At 42.5% G+C, this 16,987-nt stretch overlaps 1 protein-coding gene across 2 annotated transcripts in view; it reads left to right on the plus strand.

The window, feature by feature from the left end:
* The first annotated feature begins 15,126 nt into the window (after positions 1 to 15,126).
* erbin (erbb2 interacting protein) overlaps positions 15,127 to 16,987 on the plus strand; it is a 237,857-nt gene continuing 235,996 nt past the window's right edge. For both annotated transcript variants that reach the window (XM_067982614.1, XM_067982615.1), the window contains exon 1: positions 15,127 to 15,957. The gene's annotated coding sequence lies outside the window, so the exon portion shown is untranslated. The remainder of the gene's footprint in view (positions 15,958 to 16,987) is intronic.

The following is a 16,987-nucleotide window of genomic DNA, read 5'->3' on the forward strand; positions in this document are numbered from 1 at the left end:
AATTGATGTGAGAAAACTGGAAAAACAAATTGCAGTGGACATTAGGGGATGTGAAAAGGCTTTACAAGTTCAAAAAGAAATTAGAATGGAAGTTGATGCAACAGTAGAAATTCAAAGAGTATCCAACTAGATTAAAGACATCAAACCCATGTCCAGCAAGGGTTATCAAAGACATGTTGTATCTAACAAGTGTATTACAATTCTTTGAGTATGGCTTGGTGGATGGAGGTATGATAGTGGATATTTTATATCTTGACTTTCAGAAAACATAGGAGACTTACAGCTGAAGCATAAGCTAATTGGAAAGTAGTAAACGGGATCATTAATTGGCTAGATAAAATGGAGTAGTTATAAAATCTAATAAATCTAAGTGAAATAGCTGTGGCGAGTAAAATCCCCAAGAGATCAATCTCAGAACCTTTGCTGTTCATTGAATTTATTAATGGCCTGAACATCAGTATATTAGTTAGCAAGTTATGTCAAAGTTTATGGATAGCACTTAGTTGTAGGGAATGTCAGCAGTATTACCAAGCCGGTGGCTAAAGGGAGGAGGCTTATTTGAGTGTAGGTAAAAAGTAATAATCTAGATATTGCTATTCATGAGCAGGAAGTGTTTGATCATGTTACTGGATTCCCAAAATAGAAAAATGTTCAATTCTCCAAGACAATCATTTTTCACCTTGATAATCATTTCATACTCTTCCCCTTGGAGAATAGTGTGAAGTGGTCACAGGCTGATTAACAGTCTGACAGGCTAGGCGTGAACACTCTTTCCAGGCTGTAAACATCTTTATACTAGCCGATGGGGTGGTTAGTTCGAGACAGCGGGAGGGTTTTATGGGCTCCTACAACGCATATGAGAGGGAGGCCACCCAGACCTCCCAGATGAGATTTTCCCGCTGGATGTCAACCCAGAATTTAGAGCCGGAGTTCCTGTCTCCACTTGCCAGGACTGTCTGGAGTGTGGCTCACACCCTGCACCTTCTGACTCATAGGTGGGAATGCCACCTCTAAGCCAAAATGTAGTGCACATCATTCAATATAGTGTAAAGCCGTAGCCATGAACTGATGCGAGATGTTGAATCAGAATATTAGATCTCATGAGAAGGTACCTCTTATAAGGCCATTCCAGACATTTCTTGGCTCAGGCACAGGAACATCCTCCGGCCTCTCAGCATTATCCTGATCTTCATTCTCCTCTTCCAGGTCCTCCTGCATCTCCCTTGGTGGTTCCTCCTCCTCATCATCATCCTCCTAAGTTGAACTCCCCTCTCCAAAGCAAAACTGTGAAGAATGCTGCAGGCTATTATTATCCTGAACATGTAAGCTCGAGCATATTGAAGAGCACCACCAGAATTGTTTAGGCACAGAATCTAGATTTCCAAAAGTGTGTTCAACAATAACACTGATTGATATATGGACCTCATTTTACCTCAGCGGGAGTGCAAGGAATATTGACAGGAGACATCGGCCAGGTCTGCAAAAGGTATCCTTTGTCTCCAAGCAGCCATCCGTTCACCTGCTTCAGATCTTTAAAAAGTGCTGGAATTGAGGACTACTTCATGATGAAGGCATCATGGAAATTTCTCGGATACCTAGCATTAATATGTAGGATCTCATTCCCGTGGTCACAAACCAGTTGTACATTGAAGAATCACTTTATATTAATGTATGCAATGATATCATCATCTGGTGCTCTGAAGGCAACTTGACTGCAGTCCACAGTCCCTTGCACTCTTGGGAAGCCTGCCACTCTGATGAAGTCCAAAGCTCTCTCAATGAATTCCCCAGTTCAAATGAACAATGTATCCACCACATGCTTGATGCATCAATGTACAGCAAGTGAGATATATTAAATAGAACACCTGCACTAGACTGAAATGATCAACCTACACCTCCACAGAGTGGTGATTTTCCCAGAGGACGTCCTCAGGTCAGGTTCTAATATCCCACAAAAATCACAGAGTGCATATTTAGGGAAATGGAGTCTTCTCAGCAAGTGCTCCTCAGATAGTTACAGGATAGAGTTTCTTGATCTGCACTATCTGCTTTCTAGGTAATTCTTTACTCTCTTCAGTCTCCTCTAATGCATCCATTTCCTTCCCTGATCCAGACTCCCCTCCTCCTCCATATCAAGAAATAGTAAATATAATGGTAGGTTCACAGGTAATGCCATGCTTTCAGTCTCCCCAGGGAAATTCCTTTCCATCCATGCTCGCTACTATTAAAGACATTATTAGCAGCATATACAATGTATGCTACTTAAATATTTTAATATTGTCAGGAGACTACCAATAACAGCTGAAGAGTGACTTGGCTGGTGTTGGGTGCACAACTGCAGTCCCAGAATTTTTGCTTTCCTATTGGATGGTGACATTTTTCTTCTTTCTCTGCAATAGCAAGGACCTTAATTTTTATAGTTCCTGTTGATCTTTTTAAACAAACCAATCTGTGAAAGGAAAACTAATTTGAAGTGCCTTATGATGAATCATTGATGACAGCTTATTTAAATTACACCTCAAGGAAACAAGAGTTTTTTTTATTTGTTCATGGGATGTGGGCGTCGCTGGCGAGGCCAACATTTATTGCCCATCCCTAATTGCCCTTGAGAAGGTGGTGGTGAACTGCCTTCTTGAACCGCTGCAGTCCTTTTGGTGAAGGTTCTCCCACTGTGCTGTTAGGGAGGGAGTTCCAGGATTTTGACCCAGCGACGATGAAGGAACGGTGATATATTTCCAAGTCGCGATGGTGTGTGACTTGGAGATGGCGGTGTTTCCATGTGCCTGCTGCCCTTGTCCTTTTAGGTGGTAGAGGTCGCGAGTTTGGGAGGTGCTTTTCGAAGAAGCCTTGGCAAGTTGCTGCAGTGCATCCTGTGGATGGTACACACTGCAGCCACAGTGCGCCGGTGGTGAAGGGAGTGAATGTTTAGGGTGGTGGATAGGGTGCCAATCAATCGGCTGCTTTGTCCTGGATGGTGTTGAGCTTCCTGAGTGTTGTTGGAGCTGCACTCATCCAGGCAAGTGGAGAGTATTCCATCATGCATAAACCAAGTACAGTGTCAAGCTTGCTTTATATAGCATCCTGAAACAGAAGACTGTTTATACTAAGGAAAAAAGAAATAAAATAGCTTCTGTTTTCCCATGGTTTGGATTAACTTGCAGATGTCACTCCCTGCCGATCAGCAGCAACAGCTGTTGTATGTGAGACTAAAATTTCAAATTGCTAGAACCTGTGTCTGTATCTCAACACACGAAAGGCAATTTGTGGCTTCAATGTTACTGACTCTGATTCTGTTGATAGTAATTTGCTATTTTTGTTCTTTTTGTCTTTATGCTGGGGATGATTTTCAAAGCATTCTTTAAAAACACAAAGCTTCCCAATGGCTCATTGGGCCAACCTACTGTGTGGCATGGCACTGAGACATAGAAGCCTAGCTTTTGGAATCAGTTATCAGGCATAAAGTGGGTGTAACTAATTGGAAAAAGGAGCGGATATCCACTACATTTAACGCCACATCCAATTTCATGATCGGATTTTTCAAAGCCCCAAGAAGCGCCTGCCAGTTTGTCAGCAGATGTATGGAAATGAGGCCACAATGACAATATTGCGTTGCGTATGCAATTTCCCGTTATTCACATTGACATTGTACTGATTCTTCTACTTATTTATATAAAATGAGCGTCCTGTGTTTCTAGGGGCTGAGCTGTTTACAAAGCGAATTTAAAGAGCCCTATATTAAGATTGGCAGGAGTACTTTTCTTGTTTTTTTGTTTTATTCATGTTTCCGTTTGGGTGGTCACAAATCTTTATACTATTTTTTTTCAGCCTCCACAATGTTTTTTTCATGGGAATGTCCCTTGTGATTTTTGGAGGAAGAAGAGGAGGACCAATGGAAGAATGCCAGGCAGATAATGCTTCACCAGAGGCATTCTGCGCACACATGGTGGTCCCTCACACCCACATCCACAGCTGGAAGTGCATAAATCTTGATTTGCCAGAAAAGGGAAGTCATGCCAGAATTGTGCTATATGCTCCAAAGTGTTCTGCAGTCAAACTTCTCCACAGGCACGACACTGCCACAGGTTGTCAATGGTAACGAGTGCTCTTAACTTTTATGCTTTGGGATCATTCCAGGCTGTGACTGGGGACATTAGTAATGTAAGTCAATCAGCTGTCCATAGATGTACTAAGAAAGTTACTGATGCCGTATATGCTTAAGCAAACAATTTCATATCCTTTTCCATGGCCAACCAGCAATAGGAAGAGCGGACTGTGCAAATTTTATACAGCTGTGGGATCCTGAAGTTACAGTGGGTTATAGATTGCACGCACATGACCCTACTTGCTCATATACAATACGTAAATGAATTGAAAAGGATTCCACCACATGATGGTCGCAAACAAACTAAACAGTCAGCAATGGATAATGCAAATTATTGCTTCCCAGGCAGCAGTCACAATGCCTTAATTTTAAGGCAATTCACCATGCCACCAATATTTGACCCAGAAAGAAAAATAGCAATGATCAAGGCTACTCTCTGGAGCTCTAGTTCATGTCACTTCAGCAGCAGCCAAGGAAACCAGCTAGAACTTTATATAATTAGTTACACGTTTCCACCAGAGTAATCGTAGAGTACAGCATCGGCATGTAGAAGCAGAGCTACCGGTGCCAGGAAAGTTCTAGGGGTTTCCTGCATTATAGCCCAGCTAAAATATCAAGGATTGTAGTAATCGCTGCATGCTCCACAACTTTACTGTGCAAAGAGGCACGAGCATGGAGACCCTGGAAGAGAGAGCCACCCAACCATAGCAATAAGGCTACCAAAAAAAACCTGAAGAGGCTGCAGAAAATAATCCTTCACTGCCTGCAAGAGCCATTCAGCAAGCTCCAAAGGAGAACTTCTTCTAATTTGCAAATCGGCCCACTGTATTAATAGCCCTGTCTATATCTTCCCCATGCCTTCCACAAGTATGTTTTCAATCACAGGAGATGAAATCCAACATCATTGGAGGCCCAAATTGGACGCCCTGCTGATTTTTCCTTTCTATTAACTTCAATGGAAAGGAAAATCGGGCGGGATGTATAAGGGGCGGCTAATCTGCTGCTGCCCATTTTGTGCCCCCGCTGAAGTTGAATTTCACTCCCACAGTTCTCCACACAAATCCCATTTCATGTATTTCTGGTACTTGCTCAAATATGATACAAAACCTTATCAAGAATATTCTCTGGACACACCACAATTTCAGTGCAATCAATTTTGTGATGTTTTTGAGCTCTTTACACATGCTTGTGTGGTACTTTATTTTGATGACAGTGTGTAACCTTTGTCCTAACTTGGGCTTCATGTAGGTGCTATATTAGTACTTGCTCTCGAGGCAGTACAAAGAAGGTTCACTCGGTTAATCCCGGGGATGAGGGGGCGGACATATGAGGAGAGGTTGAGTAGATTGGGACTCTACTCATTGGAGTTCAGAAGAATGAGAGGCGATCTTATTGAAACATATAAGATTGTGAAGGGGCTTGATCGGGTGGATGCGGTAAGGATGTTCCCAAGGATGGGTGAAACTAGAACGAGGGGGCATAATCTTAGAATAAGGGGCTGCTCTTTCAAAACTGAGATGAGGAGAAACTTCTTCACTCAGAGGGTAGTAGGTCTGTGGAATTTGCTGCCCCAGGAAGCTGTGGAAGCTACATCATTAAATAAATTTAAAACAGAAATAGACAGTTTCCTAGAAGTAAAGGGAATTAGGGGTTACAGGGAGCGGGCAGGAAATTGGACATGAATTTAGATTTGAGGTTAGGATCAGATCAGCCATGATCTTATTGAATGGCAGAGCAGGCTCGAGGGGCCGATTGGCCTACTCCTGCTCCTATTTCTTATGTTCTTATGTTCTTATAGTTGACTGTTGTTTGCCCTTAAGACCCTCCCCAGTAGTTGGGTCTTGAGATAGACCAGCTGCAGGATCTTCCAGTTCCTCAACTGTAGGGGTGGCCTCATCCTGTGTACTTTCTGGCACATGTGCAGGCATCAGATGGTACTGGCAGGAGAATCCAGAAGCGTTGCTGTCCTGAGAAATATCACCATCATCTGTGTCTATTCAAGCCATGCCACTGCTGCTGTGCACTGCCTCTTCATGATCACTGATTGACATCCATCACAGCAGACCTGATGGCACTGATGAGACCAGTGAAGTCCTGCCCTGTGGTGTTCTAACTGATCCCCAAGCTACATTAGATGAGAAAATTAGTTTGGACTGAATGCATGTAAGGATGTGAGTGAAGGAATACTTCCAGGGGAAGGCAGGAGATGCACGCATACACTACTGCTTGATAAGATATTAATGGTGAGCATTGGCTTTTGACAACTATCTTCTTACTGTGAGCACAAGTTAGTAGCGTTGGGAGAAAGACCAAATTGTAATGCACTGGATTCAGGGTAACCAAATGGAAAGCTACTTTCCCAGGCCTTTACACTGCATCTTACACTGAGTTAGGCTGAGTCGTAACACTATTGCCTCCACTCAGAAGCTTGTGGGGTCAAGCCCTACTCCAGAGGCACGTAATCTAGGCTGACATTTGGTGCAGTACTGAAGGAATACCGCATTATCGGAGGTGCCGTCTTTTGGATGAGACATTAAACCAAGGCCCCACATGCCTGGTTAAATGGACATAATAGATCCCATGACATTATTCAACGAAGACTAAGGAATTGTCCCGGGGTCTGGGCCAGTATTTATCCCACAACCAATATCACCAAAATTAACTGGATTTAACTTATTTGCTGTTTGCGGGACCTTGCTGTGAACAAATCAGCTGCTGCACTTGCCTACAAAACAACAACAACAACTTGCACTTATATAGCGCCTATAAATGTAGTAAAACGTCCCAAGGTGTTCACAGGAGCGATTATCAAACAAAATTTGACACCGAGCCATATAAGGAGATATTAGGACAGGTGACCAAAAGCTTGGTCAAAGAAGTAGGTTTTAAGGAGCATCTTAAAGGAGGAGTGAGAGGTAGAGAGGCGGAGATTTTTAGGGAGGAAATTCCAGAGCTTCGGACCTAGGCAGCTGACAAAACTGACTGTTCTTCAAAAGTAATTCATTGGTTGTGAAGAACTTTGGGACATCCTGAGGGCATGAAAAGTGCTATATCAATGCAAATTCTTTCTTTCTTACCTAATAAATTCTATCCGCTCAGTTGGTATGTTGCGATATCTCCTTCGAATTAGAGTCAGAAGAATGTACTGATAGGTTGTCATTAAATAAAATGGGATTGTGTTAACAAAAATGTGATAAATCTTATTCAACTGATATGACTTCTAAACATCTGCATATTTATATAGAAAAACAAAAAAGAAATCAAAAACACCAATTCAATCCAAACAAGAGCAGGCAACCAACTAGCAAACCTGACTTAATCCAGAACAAGTGAACACATAAAACGTCTGCAGGGTGCCATTACACTCACCAGCTGCATTCCAACATCATATATACATTATGGGGAGATGAGTGGGTTTATTGCAGTACAGTGTGATTGTGTCTACTGCACTAGGTCATAAAATAAGCTGCAAGCAAACTCCACGCATTTGGAACTATTAGCTCCCCACTGCTGATTGCACTAATACATTTACTTTGTTGCCTATAGTGCTCACTTAAAATTCACCTCAAGTCACACTGCCTGCTGCCTGTTGGAAAAAAACACTATATCCTGCAATATTTTTCAGTCCATAGTGTTCGACTCTGCACTATACCCTACCTGGACAACCCTCACACCCCAATGTTTAGGAATCAGTGGGTTACATTAAAGTTTGGCAATATCTGTTGGAAATGGGTTGTGTGAATTTAGAACTGTCATATTTAATATATCGTCCAACATCTAATTTTCTCCCATTCATAACTGACAGTGCAAAGGGTTCCATATTTACCTGTCTGCCATTCATAAGTGATATAAGTCAGCATTCGACCAAGTGTGGCACCGATTCTCAGCAAAGAGATCAATGGGGGTCATAGGGAAAACCTTCCTTTAGCTGGAGTCATAGCCGGCATAGAGGAAGATCGTTTTCATTATCAAAGACCAATCAACGCACCCCCAGAAAATCACCGCAGGAGTTCCTCAGAGAAATGCCCTCAACCCAAACATCTTCAGCTGCTCCATCAATTATCTTCCTTCTGTCATAAGGTCAGGAGTATAGCAGTTTGCTGATGATTTCTAAGTGGTCAGCTCCATTCACAACTCCTCCATTAATGATGCATCCATGCAGGTTTGCAGCAGGACCTGGACAATATCATGTCTTGGGCTGATAAATAGCAGATAACATTTTCACCATATAAAAGCCAAGCAATGACCATCATGAACAAAGCCCACCCATCTCCTTTTGACCTTCAATGACACCACCATTTCTACATCCTCACCATCAATATCTTGGGGAATCACCACTGACCAAAAGTTTAATTAACTAGCCATATATATGCTATGGCTACAAGAGCAGAGGCTGGGTACTTTGCGAAGATTGACTCACCTTTTGTCCCTGCAAAGCCTCTCCACCATCCACAAGACTCAAATCAGGATTGTGATGGAATACTCACCACTTGCCTGGATGGCTGCAGCCACAACAACACTCAAAAAACTCATCACCATCTAGGACAAAGTAGTCTGCTTGATCAATACCCCTGGCACTGCACTCGATATCCACCCCCTCCATGACCAGCACTAGGATCAGTTTGTATTATGCACTGCAGTAACTCACAAAGCTTATCTTGACAGAAGCTCCTAGCCCCACAACCTTTATTACCAAGAAGGACAAGAGCAACAATATCAAGGGAATACCATCACCACCAAGAACCCCTCCAACGGATACACTATCCTGACTTGGACATATACTCCCATCCTTCCTCGTTGCTGGGTCGAAATCCTGGAACTTCCTACCTAACATCATTGTGAGAGCATCATCACCACATGGACTGCAGAGGTTCAAGGAGAAGGCCTGCCACCATCTTTTCAGGGCAAGTAGGAGGCATGGAAAATAACTGTTGCCCTGCCAGCATTGCTCTCGTTTGTAAACAAATAAAAAATAACAGACCACCGCAGACTCAGATTCAATACCTGATTTATGCTAAGTTACCTGATCTCAACTTCTATAATTGCTATCACATTACTGGCTGTAAAAATAAACATTCACACCCATGGAATAAAGTAACTTCAGGTCTAATATGCTGCTATATTTATTTATAGACCGATAAAAATTCCATCACGGAACTCAGTTTTACAGCATCAAACCATATAACAAGTTTCCTTGCAAACTACCACCCCATCTCCAACCTCACTTTTCTCTTCAAAGTCCTTGAACGTGTTGTCGCCTCCCAAATCCGTGCCCATCTTTCCAGCAACTTCATGTTTGAACCCCTTCAATCAGGTTTCTGCCCTGCCACAGCACTGAAACTACCCTTATCAAAGTCACAAATGACATTTTATTGTGTCTGTGACCACGGTAAACTCTCCCTCCTCATCCTTCTTGACCTGTCCCTTTGACATAGTTGATGATGCCATCCTCCTCCAACGCCTCTCCTCCGTTGTCCAGCTGGGTGGGACAGCCCTCGTCTGCTTCCATTCCTATCTATCCAGTCTTAGCCAGAGAATCACCTGCAATGGCTTCTCTTTCTGCTCCTCCACCGTTACCTCAGGAGTCCCCCAAGGATTTATCCTGGGCCCCTTCCTATTTCTCATCTACATGCTGCACCTCCGCGACAACATCCGAAAATATGTCAGGTTCCACATATACTCTGGTGACACCCAGGTTTACCTCACCATCACTCTCTCGACCCATCCACTGCCTCTGATTTGTTATGCTGCTTGTCTGACATCCAGTATCGGATGAGCAGAAATTTCCTCCAATTAAATATTGGGAAGACCAAAGCCATTGTCTTTGGTCCCCACCACAAACTCTGTTCCCTCGCTACCAACTCTATCCCTCTCCCTGGCTACTCTCTGAGGCTGAACCAGACTTTTCGCAGACTTGGCATCTTTATTTGACCCTGAGATGAGCTTCTGACCACATATTTATCTACTTCCACCTCCGTAACATCGCCCGCCTCCACCCCTGCCTCAGCTCATCTGCTGCTGAAACCCTCATCCATGCCTTTGTTACCTTTAGACTAGACTATTCCAATGCTCTCCTGGCTGGCCTCACATCTTCAACCCTCCATAAACGTGAGCTTATCCAAAAATCTGCTGCCTGTATGCTGACTCGCGCTAAGTACCGTTCACCTATCACCCCTCTGCTTGCTGACCTATATTGGCTCCTGGTCCAGCAACACCTCGATTTTAAAATTCTCATCCTTGTTTTCAAATCTCTCCACGGCCTCGCCCCTTCCTATCTCTGTAACCTCCTCCAGCCCTACAACCCTCCGAGATCTCTGCGCTACTCCAATTCCGGCCTCTTGTGCATCCCCAATTTTCTTTGCAATTGCCTTCAATTCACTCCCTAATCCTCTCCGCGTCTCTATCTCTCTCTCCTTCTTTAAGACGCTCCTTAAAACCTACTTTTAGGACAGGCTTTTAGTCCTAATATCTCTTTATGTGGTTTGATGTCAAGTTTTGTTTGATAATCGTTCCTGTGAAGTGACTTAGAATCATAGAATGGTTACAGCATGGAAGGAGGCCATTCGGCCTATCGAGTCCATGCCATCTCTCTGCAAGAGCAATCCAGCTAGTCCCACTCCCCCACCTTATCCCCATAGCCCTGCAAATTTTTTCCCTTCAAGTACTTATCCAATTCCTTTTTGAAAGCCACTATTTAATCTGCCTCCACCACCCCCTGAGGCAGTGCATTCTAGATCACAACCACTCGCTGTGTAAAAAAGTTTTTTCTCATGTCGCCTTTGGTTCTTTTGCCAATCATCTTAAATCTATGTCCTCTGGTTCTTGACCCTTCTGCCAATGGGAAGTTTGTCTCTATCTACTCTGTCCAGACCCTTCATGATTTTGAATACTTCTATCAAATCTCCTCTCAACCTTCTCTGCTCTAAGGAGAACAACCCCAGCTTCTTCAGTCTATGCACGTAACTGAAGTCCCTCATCCCTGGAATCATTCTAGTAAATCTCTTCTGCTCCCTCTCCAAGGCCTTCACATCTTTCCTAAAGTGTGGTGCCCAGAACTGGACACAATACTCCAGTTGTGGCTGAACCAGTGTTTTATAAAGGTTCATCATGACTTCCTTGCTTTTGTACTCTATGCCTCTATTTATAAAGTCCAGGATCCCGTTTGCTTTCTTAACTGCTTTCTCAACCTGCCCTGCCACCTTCAATGATTTGTGCACATGTACCCCCAGATCTCTCTGTTCCTGCACTCCTTTTAGAATTGTACCCTTTAGTTTATTGCCTCTCCTCGTTCTTCCTACTGAAATGTATCACTTCACGCTTTTCTGCATTGAATTTCATTTGTCATGTGTCCGCCATTTCACCAGCCTGTCTATGTCTTCTTGAAGTCTATTATTATGCTCCTCACTGTTCACTACACTTCCAAGTTTTGGGTCATCTGCAAATTTTGAAATTGTGCCCTGTACACCCAAGTCCAAGTCATTAATGTATATCAAAAAAAGCAATGGTCCCAGCACCGACCCCAGGGAACACCACTGTATACCTCCCTCCAGTCCAAAAAACAACTGTTCACCATACTCTCTGTTTCCTATTACTTAGCCAATTTTGTATCCATACTGCCACGGCCCCCTTTATACCATGGGCTTCAACTTTGATGACAAATCTATTATGCTGCACTTTATCAAACGCCTTTTGGAAGTGGATATACACCGCATCAGCCACATTGCCCTTTTCAACCCTCTTTGTTACCTCATCAAAAAACTCAATCAAGTTGGTTAAACATGATTTGCCTTAAACAAATACGTGCTGGCTTTCCTTAGTTAATCCACACTTGTCCAAGTGACTGTTAATTTTGTCCCGGATTATCGTTTCTAAAAGTTTCCCCACTACCGAGGTTAAACTGACTGGCCTGTAGTTGCTCGGTTTATCCTTACACCCTTTTTTGAACAAGGGTATAACATTTGCAAATTTCCAGTCCTCTGGCACCACACCCATATCTAAGGATGATTGGAAGATTATGGCCAGTACCTATGCAATTTCCACCCTTACTTCCCTCAGCAACCTAGGATCATCCCATCTGGACTGGATGACTTATCTACTTTAAGTACAGCTAGTCTTTCTAGTACTTCCTCTTTATCAATTTTTAGCCCATCCAGTATCTCAACTACCTCTTCACTTACTGTTACTTTGGCAGCATCCTCTTCTTTGTCAAAGACAGATGCAAAGTTCTCATTTAGTACCTCAGCCATGCCCTCTGCCTCCATGCGTAGATCTCCTTTTTGGTCCCTAATTGGTCTCACCCCTCCTCTTACTACCCATTTACTGTTTACATGCCTATAGAAAACTTTTGGATTCCTTTTTATTTTAGCCACCAGTCTATTCTCATACTCTTTCTTATTTCCTTTTTCATATCCTCTCTGAACTTTCTATATTCAGCCTAGTTCTCACTTGTATTATCAACCTGACATCTGTCATGCGCCCCTTTTTTCTGCTTCATCATACTCTCTACCTCTTTTGTCATCCAGGGAGCTCTGGTTTTGGTTGCCCTAACTTTGTCCCTTGTGGGAATGTGCCTAGTCTGTACCCGAACCATCTCTTTTAAAGGCTGCCCTTTGTTCAATTACACTTTTGCCTGCCAATCTTTGATTCTAATTTACCTGGGCCAGATCCGTTCTCATCCCATTGAAATCGGCCCTCCTCCAATTGAGCATTTTTACTTTAGAGTGGCCTGTGTCCTCTTCTATTGCTAATCTAAACCTTATGATACTATGATTGCTATTCCGCAAATGTTCTCCCACTGACAGCTGCTCCACTTGGCCCACCTCATTTCCCAGAACCAGATCCAGCAATGCCTCGTTGGGTCGGAAACGTGCAGGTCAAGAAAGTTCTCCTGAACACACTTTGAAAATTCCTCCCCCTCTTTGCCGCTTACACTATTACTATCCCAGTCAATATTAGGATAGTTGAAGTCTCCCATTATCACCACTCTATGGTTCTTGCACATCTCTGTAATTTCCCTGCAAATTTGCTCCTCTATATCCTTCCCACTAGTTGGTGGCTAATGGAATGCACCCAGTAGTGTAATGGCACCTCTATTGTTTCTTAACTGGAGCCAAATAGATTCTGTCCTTGACCCTCCAGGACATCCTCTCTCTCCAGCACTGCAATATTGCCCTTAATCAATACTGTCACCCCCCCTCCTTTCTTTCCTTCCCTATCATTCCTGAACACCTTGTATCCAGGAATATTTAGTCTTGGGATGTTTTACTACGTTAAAGGTGCTATATAAATGCAAGTAGTTGATGTAGGTGAGACATTTAATAACGTATCTTCAGACAATTCAGTTCTTAAAGTTTTGATTTACAGATTTGCAGAAACCCCCCTCCCCATTTAACTAAATTAAAATGGAAGACAAAACCTTGCTTGGACGCAATGATACAGGGATTCAAGACAAGATCAATGCAGGTTTTTTTGTAGATCTGTGATTATACGCCTTTAGAGCTTGTGCAGACTACAGGAAAGTATTCAGGAAGGGCTGCACTGATGTCTCTGTTGTGAAGACAGGTTCTCATAATACGATGTCGTAGCGGAAGAAACTGGATCAGCGTTGTTTCAAAACAATTGCCTCATATTATTGTGATGCACCGAGCTTTGAATGCTTACGGTTTCTGTTACTAAATGGAAAAACATAACATAACATCCCCTCACTGTGACACTGTACTACAGTGAATCGCAAAACAGTTTATACATGGACATGATAAACGCTGAAGAAACGTTTTGAATTGCAAGCGACATTGCTTTAATGCATGTTGTTTACGCTTAATCGCAAAGCAGAAAGGAATCAATTCGACATAAATGAATTGGAAATTTGATTTCCTTGACTCAGTTTCACTTTGAATATATTAGCATTTTGCTAACATAAATAATAAGTAAATATAAGCATGAAACCAACAAAATTGGATACACACGGTAGCTAATTCAGCATCCGTGGAGAGAACAGATAAATTCAGGTTACAGCCCTTCACCAGAACTCTGTTGACTAACCTACTGTATGTTTCAAATATTTTCTGTTTCTGTTCAATAAATATATACAAATGTATTCTACTTTTTTGCATAGCAGAAAATTTAAACGCCCAATAGTAAAATTTCAGGCGTCTAACAGAATCTACATCAGCAAAACTCAGCCGTCGTTCACTGCAGTTGTGAAAAACATTTTGCACTTTCATATTTCAGTAGGACGCATCAAGTTCGGAATTGCGATTATAAACGTGAATTACTTCACATAGTAACAATATAGTAAACCAAAATGTAGTAGCCGAGTCCGAACAAATACATATGAATCTGCTCAAAGCAGAATGGCGATCAGTCTCCTCCACTACAAGTTCGAATCCGTGTATGCCAAAAAATAGTTCTAAACCGGTCACTATCTCCTTAGCTGATTCTCCAACATGTTTTTCTTTTTATGAAACAATGGTATCTCTTATTTGTATTTGCAGTGCCACGATTGCAAACTGAAACGGAACATAATTTTTCAAAACATTTCTACAACAAGTAAATTGGCTTTGAATATTGGTTTGGAAATTATTAACCGTGACATTGTAGGTGGAGAGGTTGGGAAATGCACAATGAAGTGACTTGGCGTGGTCTCCTTGCCTACTTCCAAAGCATCCACTTTAAAGCGTTCCTTGCCACAAGTGAGAATTGCTGGTTGTTGAAAAGCTAATTTTAATATAATCCCCCTCCCCACCCCCGAAAAGTACAAAAAATGTAAACTTTAAGCAGAAGGTGGAAGGAAGTCCCCATCCATCGGCAGTACTTGATTGGGGCTGGTGGGGATGATTGACAGCAGAGTGCGTGCGGCGGTGTGTGGCTGCCTGAAGTGTCAATCAGGCGCCGTGAGCTGGTTACATTGTGGCCGCTGGAGAAAGCTGGCGCTGCTGCTTCCTTCTATCGGTGTGTGTGTGTGTCTCTCTCTCACTGCTTCACTTTTCTATGCTTCCACCCCCCCCCCACCTCGGTCAGTGTGCTCTGTCTGCTGGCTGTCTGAGGACGCAGCGGTTGCTTTTTAAAATATATTTGCCCGAGGCTCTGGGGAATTGCGTGTGTGTCTGTGTGAGAGTGCGTGCAAATCTGTTTGTAGAGATGTGCTGCTGATACTGTCTGCATCGTTACCACAGAGAGAGAGAGAGGGAGAGGACGCGAAGAAATTAATTTCGGATGGATTTGGGTGCGGCAATCTTTACTCTGCTACTGTAAGAAAGGAAGGCAGAGGGGTTATTAAAAAGAGAGTGTGCTGGGGGAAGAACCACAACAGCTCCTTCCTGAAGGTGAAACTACAATAGGGGGGACATTTTTTTTTTGTTGCAGTCTTTTACTTCTTACGCGTCGGGAATGCTGTGGATTCGCCGTGGTTTCCTGATTTGAAGGGAGCAGCAGACTTGGTACTTTTTTTTCCCCCCCTGTCGTGTTTTACTCCATTTTAAATTATTTTGTACGAAGAACCGAACCTTTAAATTCAGCGAAGGAACAGAAAGTTACTTTTGAGCCGACCAAAAAAAAAAGGACTTCGTTGCATCATAGTGTGGAAGGAGGGGGAAGGAGAAAAAACTTGGAAACTTCGGCCCACAAAGACATTGCGAAGATTTAATTGGACTAGCTGAATCCGCCGTATCAGAGCACTTGGTTTGAGAGCTTGGGAGTTTATTTTTTTAAAAATTGTTTTGTCGTTCCTTAGATTAACTACACATAACTCCCCCCCCTCCCCCGGGCCGACGTTTGTGGATTGTGTTAATTGCTGTTTAAAGTTTAAAACCGAAGCCGATGAAGAAGCAGACCGCCTGGATCAGTGGTGAATAAAGGTAAAATGGCTTGTATTTGGAATTTGTTTTCGGCTTGGTTTACGGTCGCTTTCTGTGGAAAGGGCCCAGCCCTTTCTAATGCTGTTGGGGCAACTTAATGAGCACATATCAAAACCGGGTTTTAAAGCCAAAACATAGCAATGTAAAGGGAAATAAGTATTGTTGATCTCGAAAGCAAAAAAAGAAGGAAGTTTCGTTTTTTTTTTATTGAGGTGTTTAAACCTGACCAGTTGAAGCTGTTCAAGGTCTAAAATCTATTATACAGAGATCCCTTTGTTTAACTTCAGGGCCTGAAACGAAGCAGCTTATTGCATCAACACTGGTATGTATGTTCACAGTAACGGTGTTAAAAGATAAGTGTTGTATTTACTTATTCAGATAATTGGCTTAACATCAAAAAGACACCTAGTATATCTTTTTGGATGACAGGAAGCAAATGTTAACTTGATTTCTTCCTTCCCCCCCCCCCCCCCCATGAACAAACCTTGACCTCGTTTCCTAGGAGTACCCCTTCTGCCCCCAAAAGTCTAATGTTGCAATATTCGTATGAAGTCAATGATTATATTTATTGCTCAACGGAAAAGTAAGTTATTTTATTTAAAGAGACGTACTGTACAGGTATATGTGCACCCTTGTGCTGATCTCAAGGTTATGTATGTAGTTTGACATCAAAATTAAGTCACTGTCTGTCATGGCTGTTCTTTGAGCTAACATGAGGGTATATGTATTTTTTTGGAAGTGTTTTGTTTTGAGTTGCAGTTCCTTAGAGTTAAAACTGAGTCGATACAGCTCTGTGGTTAATAACTCCCTGAAGTGTGATACTATCGATACTTCCATTATGATGTTTGTTTCTGTTGTGTTTTTACGCAAAACTCCCAAAGATATGCTTTGCACACATACTGTAATTAAATCTCGGACATCATTGCATAAACAAGTTGCCATAATTTGCCTTTCAGTATTATGGCTCTAGTGAGGGTTAGGCTTGTCAAAAAATGTTTAGGACACTTTTTAAGTTAAACATGCACAGTAT

The sequence above is a fragment of the Heptranchias perlo genome, chromosome 4 (assembly GCF_035084215.1).
Source record: "Heptranchias perlo isolate sHepPer1 chromosome 4, sHepPer1.hap1, whole genome shotgun sequence".
In the NCBI taxonomy this organism is placed as follows: domain Eukaryota; kingdom Metazoa; phylum Chordata; class Chondrichthyes; order Hexanchiformes; family Hexanchidae; genus Heptranchias; species Heptranchias perlo.